General features: G+C 46.0%; 1 pseudogene across 1 annotated transcript; it reads right to left on the bottom strand.

Moving 5' to 3' along the window:
• Positions 1-4,288: 4,288 nt before the first annotated feature.
• Positions 4,289-11,671, bottom strand: LOC145348673 (zinc-binding protein A33-like; annotated as a pseudogene). Its single transcript, XR_013887958.1, has 4 exons — positions 11,261-11,671; positions 9,146-9,201; positions 7,075-7,226; positions 4,289-5,603 (listed from the first exon to the last, which is right to left on the bottom strand). The product of XR_013887958.1 is annotated as a zinc-binding protein A33-like (transcript).
• Between the last annotated feature and the right edge of the window lie 3,990 nt (positions 11,672-15,661).

The raw sequence follows: 15,661 nt of genomic DNA, 5'->3' as shown, positions 1-15,661 counted from the left end.
TTTTGAACACCTCTATCAAATCTCCTCTCAGCCTTCTCCTCTCGAGGGAAAACAGTCCCGACCTCTCCAATCTATCTCCAAAACTGAAGTTTCCCATCCTTGGAGACATTCATATAATCCTCTTCTGCCCTCTCTCCAATGCATCCATATGCTTCCAATAGTGTGGCCCCCATATTCCAGCTGGTGTCTCATATAAGAATCATTGAACGCTACGGCGCATAAGGCAGCCGTTCAGCCCATCAACTCTGACAAAGAATCTTACCCGGCCCTCTCCCCACCCCTATCCCCGTACCCCCACACATTTACTATAGCTAACCTTCACATCTTTGGACGCTAAAGCCAATTTAGCACAGCCAATCCACCTAACCTGCACATCTTTGGAGTTGGGAGGAAACCCACGCAGACACGTGGAAAATGTGCAAACTCCACACAATGACCCAAGGCCGGAATTGAATCCAGGTCCCTGGCATTGTGAGCCAGCTGTGCTAACCACTCTGGCACTGTGTCACTCTACAAGTTCAGTATAACCTCATTGCCCTGGTACTCTATGCCCCTACTAATAAAGTACAACTCATCTGCCACATCCTGGATCACAACGCCTTCACCTTCAACAACCAGTTCTTCACCCAGACACACGGAACAGCCATGGGGACAAAATTCACATCTCAATATGCCAACATCTTCGAACAAGACTTCTTCACTGCACAGGATCTTCAACCGACACTATAACCTAGATATATCAATGACATTTTCTTCCTTTGGACTCATGGCGAACAAATACTGAAGCAACTAGATGATGACATCAACAAGTTCCATCCCACCATCAGACTCACCATGGACTACTCTCCGGAATTGGTTGCATTCTTGGACACATGCATCCCCATTAAGGACAGTCACCTCAGCACTTCACTGTCCAGCAAGTCCACGGATAACCCCACAATGTTCCATTTCTCCAGCTTCCACTCTAAACACGTTAAAGAAGCCATCCCCTATGGACAAACGCTCCAAAAACACAGGATCTGCTCAGACGAGGAGGATCGCAACTGACACCTACAGAGGCTGAAAGATGTCCTCATAAGAACAGGATATGGCGCTTGACTCATCGATCAACAGTTCTGATGAGCCACAACGAAAAACTGCACCGATCTCCTCAGAAGACAAACACGGGACACGGTGGACAGAGTACCCTTCATTGTCCAGTACTTCCCTGGAGCGGAGAAGCTATGACATCTTCTCCGGAGCCTTCAACATATCATTGATGAAGACGAACATCTCGCCAGGGCCAACCCCACACCCCCACTTCTTGCCTTCAAACAACCGCACAACCTCAAACAGACCATTGTCTACAGCAAACTACCCAGCCTTCAGGAGAACAGTGACTACGACACCATACAATCCTGCCATAGCAACCTCTGCAAGATGTGCTGGATTATCGAAACAGATGCCATCATGTCACGTGAGAACACCATCCACCAGGTACACGGTACATACCCTTGCGACTCAGCCAATGTTGTCTACCTGATGAACTGCAGGAAAGGATGTCCTGAGGCATGGTACACTGGGGAGACCATGCAGACACGACGACAACGGATGAATGAACATCGCTCGACCATCACCAAGCAGTAATGTTCTCTTCCTGTTGGGAACACTTCAGCAGTCAAGGGCATTCACCCTCTGATCTTCAGGTAAGCGTTCTCCAAGGCAGCCTTCATGACACACAACAGCACAGAATCACTGTGCATACATGAGGATGGCCTCAATCGGGATCTTGGGTTCATGTCACACTATCTGTAACCCCCATGACTTGACTGGGCTTGCAAAATCGCATTAACTGTCCTGCCTGTAGACAATACATGTCTCCTTAACCTGTGCTTGGCCCTCTCTCCACTCACATTGTCTGTACCTTTAAGACTTGATTACCTGTAAAGACTTGCATTCCAACCATTATTTTGTAAATTGAGTTTGTGTCTGTATACGCCCTGTTTGTGAACACAAATCCTCACTCACCTGAAGAAGGAGAGACACTCCAAAAGCTTGTGCTACCAAATAAATCTGTTGGACTTTAACCTGGTGTTGTGAGACTTCTTACCGTGCCTACTAATAAAGTCCAGGATACTATATGTTTTATTAACTGCTCTCTCTACGAGTCCTGCCACCTTCAATGATTTATGCACATACACATCCAGGTCCCTCTTCTCTTGCACCCCTTTTAGAACTGTACCCCTTATTTTATATTGTCTATCCATGATCTTTTTCTGAATGGTATATTTCTAAATACTCTGGGCGGGATTTTCCAACCTCGCTCATTCCAAGGCCAGAAATTACCCCCCAGAGTCAACGGAACAGTCAGCTGACTTCTCTGTCCCACCCGCTATGATTCCCATGGCTGGCAGGACGGGAAGATTCCACAGGCTGTCCTACCCACGGAGCTACTTTAAAACATTATTGGCCATGTTTAGGTGTCAGAAACAAGCACCGGGTTTCAGGAAGGTGGGTACTGGAAATGTAATACTGCTGAGCGCTGGGTGTTTACCCCTCGAGGATGGGGTGGGGAGTTAGGGGAACAAGCCCGGTAGGCAAATCACAGGTATCTGCAAGAGCCGTAGTGTAATGATAATGGAGTGTGTCCGTTATCCTGATACGCATTTAGCAGCTGGAAAGGTCAAACGTGTTGTTGGGGGGTGGCTGGGGGTCGGGGGGAGGTGGCGAGGCGGAGAATTTCTGCAATGCCTTGAAGAGAAATTTCTTGACCTGCACTTTTTCCACCCAACAAGGAAAGAAGAAACCCTAAATCTAATGCTGCAGAATAAAGTACATGTTTGTGATGTTCAGGGGACGGGAGGGGAGCAGGGGGGCAGGTGGAATTTGGGAAATAGTGATCATCAGGTTTATAAACCAGAATGAGAAAAGATGCAGTGTAAAGATATGAGATTGGACAAGGCCCATTTCAGTCATTTTTTAAAGACTCATTTTACAAGATGTGGGTGTCACTGGCTGGGCCAGAATCTATTGCCCACCCCTAACTCCCCTCCATTTCACATTGCCATGGCTCTGGTGTCACATGTGAGCCAGACCGAGTAAGGACAGCAGATTTCCCCTAAAGGACATAGTGAACCAGAAGGGTTTTTACAACAGTTGACAATGGTTTCACAGCAATCATTAGACTGTTCCAATTTTCTGTTGGATTCAAATTTCACCATCTGGTGGGATTTGAACCCAGGTCCCCAGGTCTGGGTCTCGGATTTACTAGCTCAATGACGATGCCACTACGCCACTGCCTCCTATTAGAAAGGGATTGAGTCCAGGTGAGTCAGAATAAAACATTGGTGGGGCAGGACAATAGGGGACCTGTGAAAGTGAAGATGATTCAGATACAGGGAAGAAACATCCAGAAAAGTATTGCCATCTTTTGGACGGCTGCCGCTTGTTGTGTACTACCCACTGGGGGATCTATCTCGGCCTAGTTCCCCACTCCTGCGCTTGTCAATTATTTCCTAATTGGGGTCTGTAGTTTTCCCTTGATTTTGTGTTCCAGTTTGAATACACTCCATTACAGCACCCCATCCCTACCCCTAACACTCACACACCCCCTACACCCATGTCTCCTGACATTCCTTTCAATTTGATACTCACGGAACTCTTTGGAAGGGTTGAGATGGTGCATTAGAGGTTGTTCAGAGAAAATTCACTCGATTGATTCCAGGGATGAAGGACTTGTCTTATGAAGGGAGATTGAGCAGTTTAGGCTCATTAGAGTTTAGAAGAATGAGAGGCGATCTAATTGTGGTATATAAGATGCTAAAAGGTGGACATGGAGAGGATGTTTCCACTTGTTGGACATTCGAGACCAAAAGGCCATGATTTTAGGCTGAGAGGTGGCAGATTTCAAACAGAAATGAGGAGGAATTACTTCACCCAAAGGGCGGTAAATCTGTGGAATTCTCTACCCCAGAGTATAGTGGACACCGGAGCACTGACCAGATTTAAGGAGCAGATAGAAAGGTTTTTAATTGGTAGCACGATGAAGGGTTATGGGGAGCAGGCAGGAAGGTGGAGATAAGGCCATAATGAGATCAACCATGATTGTATTGAATGGTGGAGCAGGCTCGAGGGGCTGAATAGCCTACTCCTGCTCCTAGCTCTTGTGTTGCTGTGTTCCAGCTCTGCATCGATTAACCAAAAGGATCATATTATTCGGTTACTAATTCAGTCTTTCCAGAATTCGAGTTTAATGTGAGAAACAAGGACAGAAGTCCACTCTTAATTCTTTTAACAATCTTCTCTTTATTTAACAGTTTAGGTACCAACTCAAACTAACAACAGTTGTAACACTTTAACTCTTTTATTGAACCTTAATTCTTAACTGAACATTAACTCTAATTCTTTAAATGAAAATAGATATTACCTGGTTAGAACGAAATGGCCAAGTCCGTTCCCGATGTAAAACCTGCCCTTACGGTATCTCTGAACATGTTCTCGAGGCATTCTTCTTCTTGTGATGTTGATCTCTACGGACAAAGGACTGCATATCTCTTCTATCTGCATATTGTTCCAACTTTTCCAGAAGGCTCTCTGGCGTCCAGCCATTGGAGTAACCGGAAACTGATCACATTGCTCGAGTAGTCAATGAAATTACTTGTAGATGCCTCCATTATGCTTGGCTCAGATAGCAGGTAGTTCAAATTGCCTCCATAACACCCTGTGCCATCAGAGCTAGCTCACAGTAAACAAGTTCCCATACTTGGTCAACACAGGAAGATTCAGGTCACAGCACCCAGACCAGGTCATGACCCACAGTAACGCTGCAGCTGCATCTGTTTTTAACTACACCTTGACTAAAAATCCCAGCATGCTTAACTCTTAGCCACAATAGCCATTTTAAAACCATTATTACCATTATTGTTGTAATTGTCCTTTCTCCATCTACCGTCACCAACAAGGCAGTGCCAAGCGGTTGATCCCAAACTGATCGGAAATGGCAAGTGGACCATCCGAACCACCTACAACTGAGCTGATGCCCACCGTTTTGCACAGCAGATAGATGGTGTGGAACTGTTCGATGACCCTGTTAGTGACATTTGAAGTGACAGATTGTCAGTGGTGCCGAGTTTTTCTCACCATCCTTCAGTCCGGGGGAGAAGAAGGGAAACAGCACCTCGGTGAAAGTGTGGAGGTGGGACATGTTGTCTGCATTGTAAAAGGACACCTGCCCCCCCTCGTAATCCAGGAACATCCCAATCCTCTGGGGCTCCGCAGGTTGAGGGGGGTCTGTCTGGGGGAGGTCCCAGCCACATATTCGGTTTCGGAATCCAGCCACACAGTCCAGTATCCGGCTTCTGGCTGCAGGTCGATTCTCCCTTTCCTGTGAACGGATTTCCGGGCTATTCCCAAACCCCACCATGTCTTCTTCGCCACCTCCACCTCCCAGTAGTGTCTCCCTGACGCAAACCCAGCAGACCCCAGGATGCAGGCACAAGAATCAAACCTCTTTGGGCTGTCAGGGAGCTGCTGGGGCTTGTCCCCATGTCTCACGCTGGTCCGATCCTCACACGCCCTGAGCCGGGGATTGGCTGTCTTTAGATCCAGAGTCAATGAGGCTGGAACTGTGGGGTGAGAATTTTAAAGTTTAGCTATTAGTGTCACAAGTAGGCTTACATTAACACTGCAATGAAGTTAATGTGAAAATCCTCAAGTCGCCGCCCTCCAGCCCCTGTTCAGGTACACTGAGGGAGAATTTCGCATGGCCAATGCACCTAACCAGCACATCTTTGGAGTGTGGGAGGAAACCAGAGTACCCAGGGTAAACCCATGCAGATGTGGGGAGAACATGCAAACTCCGCATAGACAGTCACTCAAGCCGGGAACCCGGCTCCTGGCTCTGTGATGCAGCAGTGCTAACCACTGTGCCACCATGCCGCCCCAAGAATTGAACTCGCGACCACTGGTTTTCAAGACCGGTGTGCTAACCACGGAGCTCTTTGAGGATGTAACTAGTAGAGTTGATGAGGGAGAGCCAGTGAATGAACTTTCAGAAGGCCCACATACTAGCTTAACGTGTAGAAGTAAAGCACGTGCTATTGGGGGTAATGTACTGTGATGGCTAGAAAATTGGTTGGCAGATACGAGAGCAGGAATAATCAAGTCATTTTCAAATGGATGGTAGTGACTATTGGGACATCTAGGATCTGTGCTAGGACCCCAGCTATTCACTATAAATATTAATGATTTAGATGAAAGAACTAAATGTAATATCTCCAAATTTGCAGATTACACAAAGCTGGGCAGGAGGATGAACTGCGAGGAGGATGCGGAGATCCGTCAGTGTGATTTGGACAAGTTCAGTGACTGGGCAAATGACTGGCAGGTGCAGTAGAATTTGGATAAATGTGAGGTTATCCAATTTGGTAGCAAAAACAGGAAGACAGGTTACTATCTGAATAGCCATGAATTAGGAGAGGAGAATGTGTAATGAGACCTAGGTGACTTCGTACGCCAGTCGCTGAGGTAGGCATGCAAGTGGAGCAGGCGATAAAGAAGGCAAATGGCCTTCATAGCGAGAGGATTTGAGGACAGGAGCAGGAATATCTTACTGCAGTTATACTAGGCCTTGGTGAGACCACACCTGAACTATTGTGTGCACTTTTGGTCTCCTTATCTGAGGAAGGATGTTGTTGCTATGAGGAGTGCAGCGAATGTTTATCTGACTGATTCCTGGGATGGCAGGACTGACATATGAGGAGAGATGGCGCCTGTTAGGAGTGTATTCACTGGAGTTCAGAAGGGTGGAAATGTCATAGAAACTTATAAAATTCTAACAGGACTGGATAGGGTAGATGCCAGAAGGATGTTCCTGATGGTGGGGGTGGCCAGAACTAGGGGTCACAATCTGAGGATTTGGGGTATATGGTTTAGGACTGAGGTCCAGACCAGGTAAGGATGGCAGATTTGTGAATGTATGAATTAGGAGCAGGAGTAGGCCACTCGGCCCCTTACGCCTGCTCCCATTTAACAGGATTATAGCTGATCTGATATTAACAATTCCACATTCCTGCCTATCCACAATCACCTTCTTACCCGGCTTAATGGCTTTTCCCATTTCTTTCCACACTGTGTATTGCATTGGACCTCTGAACTTCCCAGTCAACAGTTTGCTCTCTGCTAATGGTCGTTCCTCATAATCCTCACTGCTCCTATAAATGTTTATAACATTGACTGTGATAAATACTCTGGTCAATCACTGTACAGAACTAAATGGTGTAAAGTTAAAAAACAGGACGTCCTACCTTCTCTACTGACACAGCTCCACCTAAAATAAAACTGAGTTGGTAGAAACAACGTCTGGTCAATAGATTAAAATGTGTGTGTGTGTGTGTGTGTGTGTTTGAGAGAGATTGTATGTATGTGTGTGTGTGTGAGTGCATATGTGTGTGTGTGTTTGAGAGAGTGTATATGTGTATGTGTGAGTGCGTGTGTGTGTGTGTGAGTGCATATGTGTGTGAGTGTGTGTGTGTGTGTGTGTGTGTTTGAGAAAGAGTGTACATATGTGTGTGTGTGATTGTGTGTGTCTGCGTGAGTGTGTGTGTTTGAGAGAGAGTGTATCTATGTGTGTATGTGAGCGTGTGGGTGTGTGTGTGTATGTCTGTGTGTTTGAGAGAGAGTGTATCTATGTATGTGTGTGTGTGTGTATGTGTGTGTGATTGTGTATGTGTTTGAGAGGGAGTGTATGTGTGTGTGTGTGCGTGTGTGTGAGTGTGTGTATGTGTTTGAGAGAGAGTGTATATATATATGTATGTGTGAGTGTGTGTGTATGTGGGTGTGTGTGTGTGTGCTTGAGAGAGAGTATATCTATGTGTGTGTGTGAGTGTATATGTGAGTGTTGTATTGTATGCATGCGTGTGTATGTGTTTGAGAGAGATTGTATATATATGTGTGTGAGTGTGTGTTTGTGTGTGTGTGTGCGTGTGTATGTGTTTGAGAGAGATTGTATGTGTGTATGTGTGTGTGTATGTTTGAGAGAGATTGTATGTATGTATGTATGTGTGTGTGTATGTCGGTATAATTGGTTCCGTCACAATAGTTCACCCGTCAGTAATCGATAGAGCAATTGTTTCGATCTCAATTTCAGCATCCATTTCAATTTCTTTTCTGAGAATTCTTTTGGTTTGATTTTGATTTCTTATTGTCACATGCATTAACCTACAGTGAAAAGTATTGTTCCTTGCACACTATACAGACAAAGCATACCATTCATCGAGAAGGCAAGGAGAGGCTGCAGAATGTAGTGTTACAATTCTCTATATCTTTCAATGTTTATCAGCTATTTTGCAACCTGCAAACATAGAATCCCAACAGTGCAGAAGGAGCACCCAAAGGAAACCCAAGAAGACATGGGGAGAATGTACAAACTCCACACAGACAGTGATCCGAAGCTGGAATTGAACCCAGGTCCCTGGCGCTGTGAGGCAGCAGTGCTAACCACTGTGCCACTGTGCTGCCCACTATAACATCACACAACAGAACTGTCACCTTCATAAATTTCACTCCGTCTTGCTGCTCCATCTATTGCTGCAACTTTGAAAGTTCCCCCTCAATGGATCGTAAATTCTCCTGGATTTTCTGCAGGTTTTTCTCCATTGTGTCCAGAATCCTCTCCTTGTCTCTCTTGAGCTCTCAGAGTAAACGCTGTTCTTTTTCAGTGAGAATCTGGTGCATGTGAGCGAACTCGGATGTGATGTGAGTCTGCAGACTGCAGGACTGCTCCTTATCCAATGAAGTGTGGAAAATAAATAAATAAATAATCATGTCCTGCAATAGAGGGAACAAAACTCACCCGGGTACCAGGAAATCAGCACAGGGAGAAACTTACCCTGACTTCAGAAATCTTTCTGACCTGTTTTAGTTCACTTTTCAGAAACATTGATTTCTTCGCTGAGAGAGATTTGAAAGATGATTTCTGCTGATCCTGGGATAGGGAGAGGAGATCACAGAATGAAATGGCCAGAAAGCTCTTGCTGGTAAAAGTAGAGAAATTCCCAAGTGTATCAATGGGAAAAGGATAACCAGGGAAAGAGTAGGGCCCATTAGGGACCAAGGGGACAAACTGTGGGTGGAACCAGGGGACATTGTTGGAGCGCTGAATGAGTACTTCACACCTCCTTCACCCAAGAGAATGAGGACGATAGTATGGATTTCAGGGAGAGACTGTAAGGAAGAGCAAGGTACTGGAGGTGTTGGCAGCCTTAAAATTGGCTAAACCTCCAGATCTGGATGAATTGTGCCCTAGGCTGCTGTGAGAGGCAACGGAGGAGATTGCAGGGGCGCTGACCCAAATTTTTAATTCCTCTCTGGCCATGGGGAAGGTGCCAGACGTCTGGAGAACAGCTAATGTGGTGCTGCTAATTAAGAAGGGTTGTAGAGGTAAAGCAGGAAACCACAGACCAGCGAGTCCCACGTTAGTGGTAGGGAAACTATTAGAGAAACTTCTGAAGGAGAGCATCTATCTCCACTTGGAGAGGGAAAGCTTGATTAGAGATAGTCAGCATGGCTTCATCAGAGGGAGGTCATGCCTAACAAATTTGATTGGATTTTTTTGAGGATAAGTGGCAGGTGGAATTTAACTCTGAAAAGTGTGAGGTTATACACTTTGGAAGGAGTAATTTGACAAGGAAGCACTCGATGAATGGTAGGACACTCAGAAGTTCTGTGGAACAAAGAGACTTTGACTTGTTTGTCCACAGCTCTCTAAAAGCGGAAGATCATGTAAGTATTGTGGTGAAAAAGGCATATGACACACTCGCCTTTATCAATCAGGAACCGATTGCAAAAGCAGAGCGGTCATGATGGAATTGTTTAGAATTGTACGGTCTGCAGTTCTGGTCGCCACATTATAGGAAGGACATGAACGCACTAGAGGGGGTACAGAGGAGATTCACCAGGATGCTGCCTGGGAACATTCGAGTTATGAAGAGAGGTTGGAGGGGCTTGGGTTGTTTTGTTGGAACAGAGAAGACTGAGGGAATGACCTGATCGAGGTGTACATGGTTATGAGGGGCTTGGAAATAGTGGATAAGGAGCAGCTGTTCCCCATAGTGGAAGGGTCAGTCATGAGGGGCAGGAGGTTTAGGGTGAGGGGCAGGAGGTTTAGGGGGGATGTGGGTAAAAGCTTTCTTACCCAGAGGGTTGTGATGGTCTGGAACGCACTGCCTGGGAGGGTAGTGGAGGCAGGATATCTCACATCCTTTAAAAAATACCTGCATGAGCACTTGGCCATGGGCCAGGTGCTGGTAAATGGGATTAGGTGGGAGTTCAGGTGTTTCTAATGTGTCAGGCAGGCTCGATGGGCCAAAGGGCCCAGTCTGCACTCTATCGGTCCGATTTTACCATTTTGATTCTAAGTGCTAAATCTGGGCACTGATCAGACCCAACTTGGAAAATTGCTTTCAGGCTCCCCCAGGCGCACTCAGCCTGAAGAAACATTGTGAGTCTGAATCGGGCTGTGGCTGGGGTTTATCGCAGCCGAAACGCTGCAGCTCCAATCGGAGCTTCGAACTGTGCGTGCGCAGTGAGAAAAATTTGAAAACCGCCCCTTGTCACATCGCTCCCGAGAGCAAAAAGCGGGAGCGATGGCCCCACAGACAACACCCCCCACCCCCAAAACGTAATGTCCCACTTGTCCACCCACCCTCCCGCTAGCCAGACTGATCACGACTCCTTGCCCCCTTCCCCTCCCCACCAATTGCCTGCAGAATCCCCCACTGCCCCTCCACCCACCCCCTCCCCACCCCCAACCAGAGATCCATCTGGTCTCCTTCCCCCCCAGCCCTCGCCCACGCACCTCACCAGAGAATGATCTGGCCCACCTCCCTCCCCTCCTCCACCACCAATCTGAATTAGAGAACCGCCAGAGGCTGCAGCGCCCGAAACAGAGCTTTGCCGTGTCTGTGTCTGAATCTGGGACGGGCGAATGCGATGGTAAAGGGGGAAATGCTGGTAAAATTGGGCGGGCAGTCCATTAATTCAATTTAAATGTGCTCAAATGTATTTAAATCGCTGTTGCGCCTGTTTCGGACACAAATCGGATCACAACCATTTTCGGGCCTTGGCAAAGTGGGCATCTGTGCGGACGCAAATCACACTAATCACCTCACGCCCGACTTTACCAAGTTTTCACACCCGAAAACGAGCGCGACACAATGGTAAAATCAGGCCAATTATTCTATGACTGCAAATAATCTGGTGATGAAACCCAGTCCCATCTCACCTTGTAGATTTCAACCGCTTCTTTAATGGGGATGAAGTTGTGAGATTTGTGATCCCGGGAATCTCTGCAGATCAAACAGATCAATTTCTTGTCAGTTTCACAGAAGAGCTTCAGTTTTTCCTGATGTTCCTGGCAGTGAGGTTTACTTCCCTCCTCTCCTGGATTCAGGGTCCGGTTCCTAGCTCTCTCCGTCAATCTCACCAAGACCCGGTTAACTTTGGGGTTTCCATTGGGAAATTCCTGTCTGCATTCTGGGCAGGAGTTCTTCTGCTCCTGTTCCCAATACCCTGTGATACAGGAGCAGCAGAAGTTGTGCCCGCAGACCAGTGAAACTGGGTTGGTGATGATATCAAGGCAAACGGGACAATTTACCTCCTGGGTCCAGCTCTCAGGCTGCTGTGTGGAGGCCATGTTCACACAGACAGCCACTTCTTGATTTTAACCTGCTTTCCGTATTGAGCTCACTTATGCATTCCAGAAATTCCTGCCTCCATTCCAGCTGAGTGTTGAAAACAGGCGTGGCTGGTATGTTTCTCCTGGAGGTTTCCCATCCACAGCTTTGATTCCAGGAACACAGTTGCGAATCAGGTTCAGGTTGGCACAGCGGTTAGCACTGCTGCTTCACAGAACCAGGGACATGGGTTCGATTCCCAGCCTGGGGTCACGGTCTGTGCGGAGTCTGCCCATTCTCCCCATGTCTGCGTGTGTTTCCTCTGGGTGCTCCGGTTTCCTCCCACAGTCTGAAAGACTTGCTGGTTAGGGTGCATTGGCCATGATAAACCCTCCCTCAGTGTACCCGAACAGGCACCAGAGTGTGGCGACTAGGGGATTTTCACAGTAACTTCATTGCAGTGTTAATATCAGCCTAATTGTGACACTGATTTTAAAAACTTAAAAACACAATATACAAAGTCCCGAGGGGAGGTGAAAAAAATCATTAGAAGCCAAGAAAGATTGTAAGAGATTGGCAGCTAACATAGAAGAGGATCCAAAAGTCTTCTCTTGGAGGATAAAGATTGATAAAAGCAGGAGTGGGTACCTAAAGGTACATGGGACTGGGAGCAGGTGACAGTAACCATGGCTTAAGTATTAAAAAAGTACTGTGCATCTGCAGGTGGCACGGTAGCACAGTGGTTAGCACCGCTGCCTCGCAGCGCCAGGGACTCGGGTTCAATTCCTGGCTTGGGTCACTGCCTGTGTGGAGTCTGCACGTTCTCCCTGTGTCTGCGTGGATTTCCCCTGGGTACTCTGGTTTTCTCTCACAGTCCAAAGATGTGCAGGTTAGGTGGATTGGCCGTAACGTTGAGTTGCACTATTGCACAGGAGCTTACAGAATATCACCGGTAGATGTAAACAGTAGACCTTCCTCTTGCCTATCAAACTTCTTACTGAATGGTGAGTAACTTTGCTATATTTGGTAGCTGCAGTGTTTTTGTGGAAGTATCTTGGCAAAGCCACAGTATTATGCATTAGGTTGTATGATAAACAGGATGATTTGGATTTTGCTGTGGCAATGTCAACATTTGCCATCAAAATTCCTCCAGAATTAAGTGAAAATCAGAAGTTGATGTCAGTGTGTCCATAAGAGCATGCTATAGAGGTTCCCACAGACTGCTGTCTCCCTTATAATCATGAATTGATAAGAGCTTTTACTCTAATGCTGTTCACCTCACTATGAAAACCCTGGAAAAAGTTGAGTAGTGTTGAATGAGGTGCAAATGGGTTTAATGGTGTATTACATAACTATGAAGTGCTTCTCTGGCCCTGGAAGGCTGATTTTATCTTTGTGGAATGTTAAAGTTCTCCACAATAGTTTAAAATTCCACCTAGAAATATGCTTATTTTTACTTTTTACTATTTTAGCAGTTACACGTTGAATTCGCTACCTGAACATGTAAATTAAAAGCACTGAATTTTAACTTTCTAGTTTGTTCTGCATAAATATTTCAGTTTGGTTGCCCACCTGTTAGCTGCCATCGTTGCTTTTTTCCTTGATTTGCTGTCAGATTTAAACTGCTGCAGGAAAAGGAGAAACTCCTGTCACAGGGTTTGCTCAATCTTTGTGGACAACTCTCTTCATCCTTGCTGCAAAATCCAGGCCATTGTCTCATTCTGCTGCACAGTGCACAGTGGTTAGCACTGCTGCTTCACAGTGCCAGAGACCTGGCTTCAATTCCATGCTTGGGACACTGTGTGGAGTTTGCATGTTCTCCCCGTGTCGGTGTGAGTTTTCTCCTTTACACTCCAAAGATGGATGGGTGAGGTGGCTTGGTCATGCTAAATTGACCCTTAATGTCCAAAGACGTGTAGGTTACAGGAATTAGCAGAGTAAATGCATGGGGTTACAGTGGGGTGTCCTGGGTAAGATCCTCTACCGGAGAGTCAGTACAGGTTCGATGGACCAAATGGCCTCTTTCTGCACTGTAGGGATTCTATGAAAGCCATTTTCGTCCTCAGAATTGCCTTGCTGATATTGTGATGCACCGAGTATAATTATGAATATTTCTGTGCAAAACTGTTCTTGTGGCAAGACCTTAGTTGCCTAAAGGGTTGAAGCTTACCATATTTAATGATTAATTAAGTGGGACATTAATGTATGCATTTGTATCTGTCGATGGCTTAGTGCAGCCATTGTTCCCAGAGCAGTGCCCTGCTATTTATATCCTTCTTACATGTTTATCATTCATGAAGCCTACCTTTATTGAGATTTCCCAGTTGGAACGTGGATGTAATCCATTTAAAATGAGTGGTTTGCTATTTATACAATCGGAAAATTTGGTGTTTAAGTTCTAAATGTAATACGGATGCTGCAGGGGAAGTGATATCATGCCTGATTGTGAAACTACTCCTGGCAATTGGTTCAGTAACTCACTAGATGCTCTCATGAATGTGATGGTATCTTAACATCACTGCAATTCTTTGGACAGGAGCCAAGCTACGTGTTCAGATTAGAAGTATTTACTTCAATGTCTGAACAGAGAGAAAACATCCCCTTCATCAGAACCTGTATCCTATCTCCCAGTCATTTCTTCTTCAATGAACATTAGTCTTTTGAGCTTTTCTTTGTAAGTTCGAGGTGATCTTATTGGAAGATAAGATTCTGAGGAGGTTTGACAGGGTTAGTCACTGAGAGGATGTTTCTCCTCATGGGGAGATCTCGAACAAAGGGGAACATGGTTTCAGGATAAGGGGTCTCCCATATAACACCGAGCTGAGGAGGAATTTCTTCTCTGGGAGCTGTTAATCGTTGGAACTCTGTTTCACAGAGCATTTCAGGCTGGGGCATTGAATAAATTCAAAGCTGAGTTAGACGGACTTTCAATCTACAATGTAGGAAAGTGGAGTTGAGAACACATCAGATCAGACGTCGCTTTTTGAAAGTGAAAATCCCAACTCCTTTTCCCTCCAGTCCCGTTCCTGTGGTAGAATTAATTAGTTTGCTCGTGGAGATGAGATTTTGTTCACGTGTGAAAAGGAGATGGAACCAATTAATCAAACTTTACACACAAAGTAGTGGATTGATTGTCTTTTCTTTCTCTTCCAGGCAAAGCTACCCAACAGTAGAGTATTGAGGGATGATCTTCTTCCAGTGATAAAGGGGTTTGATGGGAGGGAAACTATTGCCTCTGGTGGGTCACATAATGTTAAAATTAGACCTGCATCATTCCAGAACTAAATTAGTGAGCAAAGGGTAGCGGACACTCGTAACTCTTTGCCAAAAGGGGTATGGAGTTAGTTGGGCAAATGGGGTTTGAGGTACAGTTTAGCCTGATTTGATTGAATGGTGGAGCAGGCTTGAGTAGCCATATGGCTTAATCCTGGCCTTTATTTTTGGTCTTAATCTGCAGTTCTCTTGAGAAAGAATGACCCAATACTCCAAAGTTAGATATCTTTGTCGTTGCACTGCACTACCTATAGAGTCTTGGCATTCTTCAAGTGTGCTGTCTGGAGCTAGTTGTTAATACTGCTGATTGTCAGCCTGACCAGGATGGATATATGGGGCCTTTGTGTTGGCTGTGGTTCAGTGGGTAGCACTGTTGCTCTGAGTCAGAAGGTTGTGGGTTAACATTCTCCTCCACAGACATGAGCATAAAATCCAACCTGACACTCCACTACAGTACTGTGGTTGCTACACTGACAGACTTTTCACTGAGAGGTCTGTTCTTTCAGATAACCATAAGAAGGCAGCACGGTGGCACAGTTGTTAGCACTGCTGCCTCACAGCGTCAGGGACCCAGGTTCGATTCTGGCCTTGGGTCACTGTCTGCATAGAGTTTGCACATTCTCCCCATGTCCACTTGGGTTTCCTCCAGCTGCTCCGGTTCCCTCCCACACTCTGAACATGTGCAATTTAGGTGGATTGATCATGCTAAATTGCTGCTTAGTATTCAAAGATGTGTA

This window comes from Carcharhinus amblyrhynchos, chromosome 9 (genome assembly GCF_965287045.1).
Source record: "Carcharhinus amblyrhynchos chromosome 9, sCarAmb.v2.hapA, whole genome shotgun sequence".
NCBI classification, from domain to species: Eukaryota; Metazoa; Chordata; class Chondrichthyes; order Carcharhiniformes; family Carcharhinidae; genus Carcharhinus; species Carcharhinus amblyrhynchos.
This window is presented reverse-complemented; position numbering and strand designations above follow the sequence as displayed.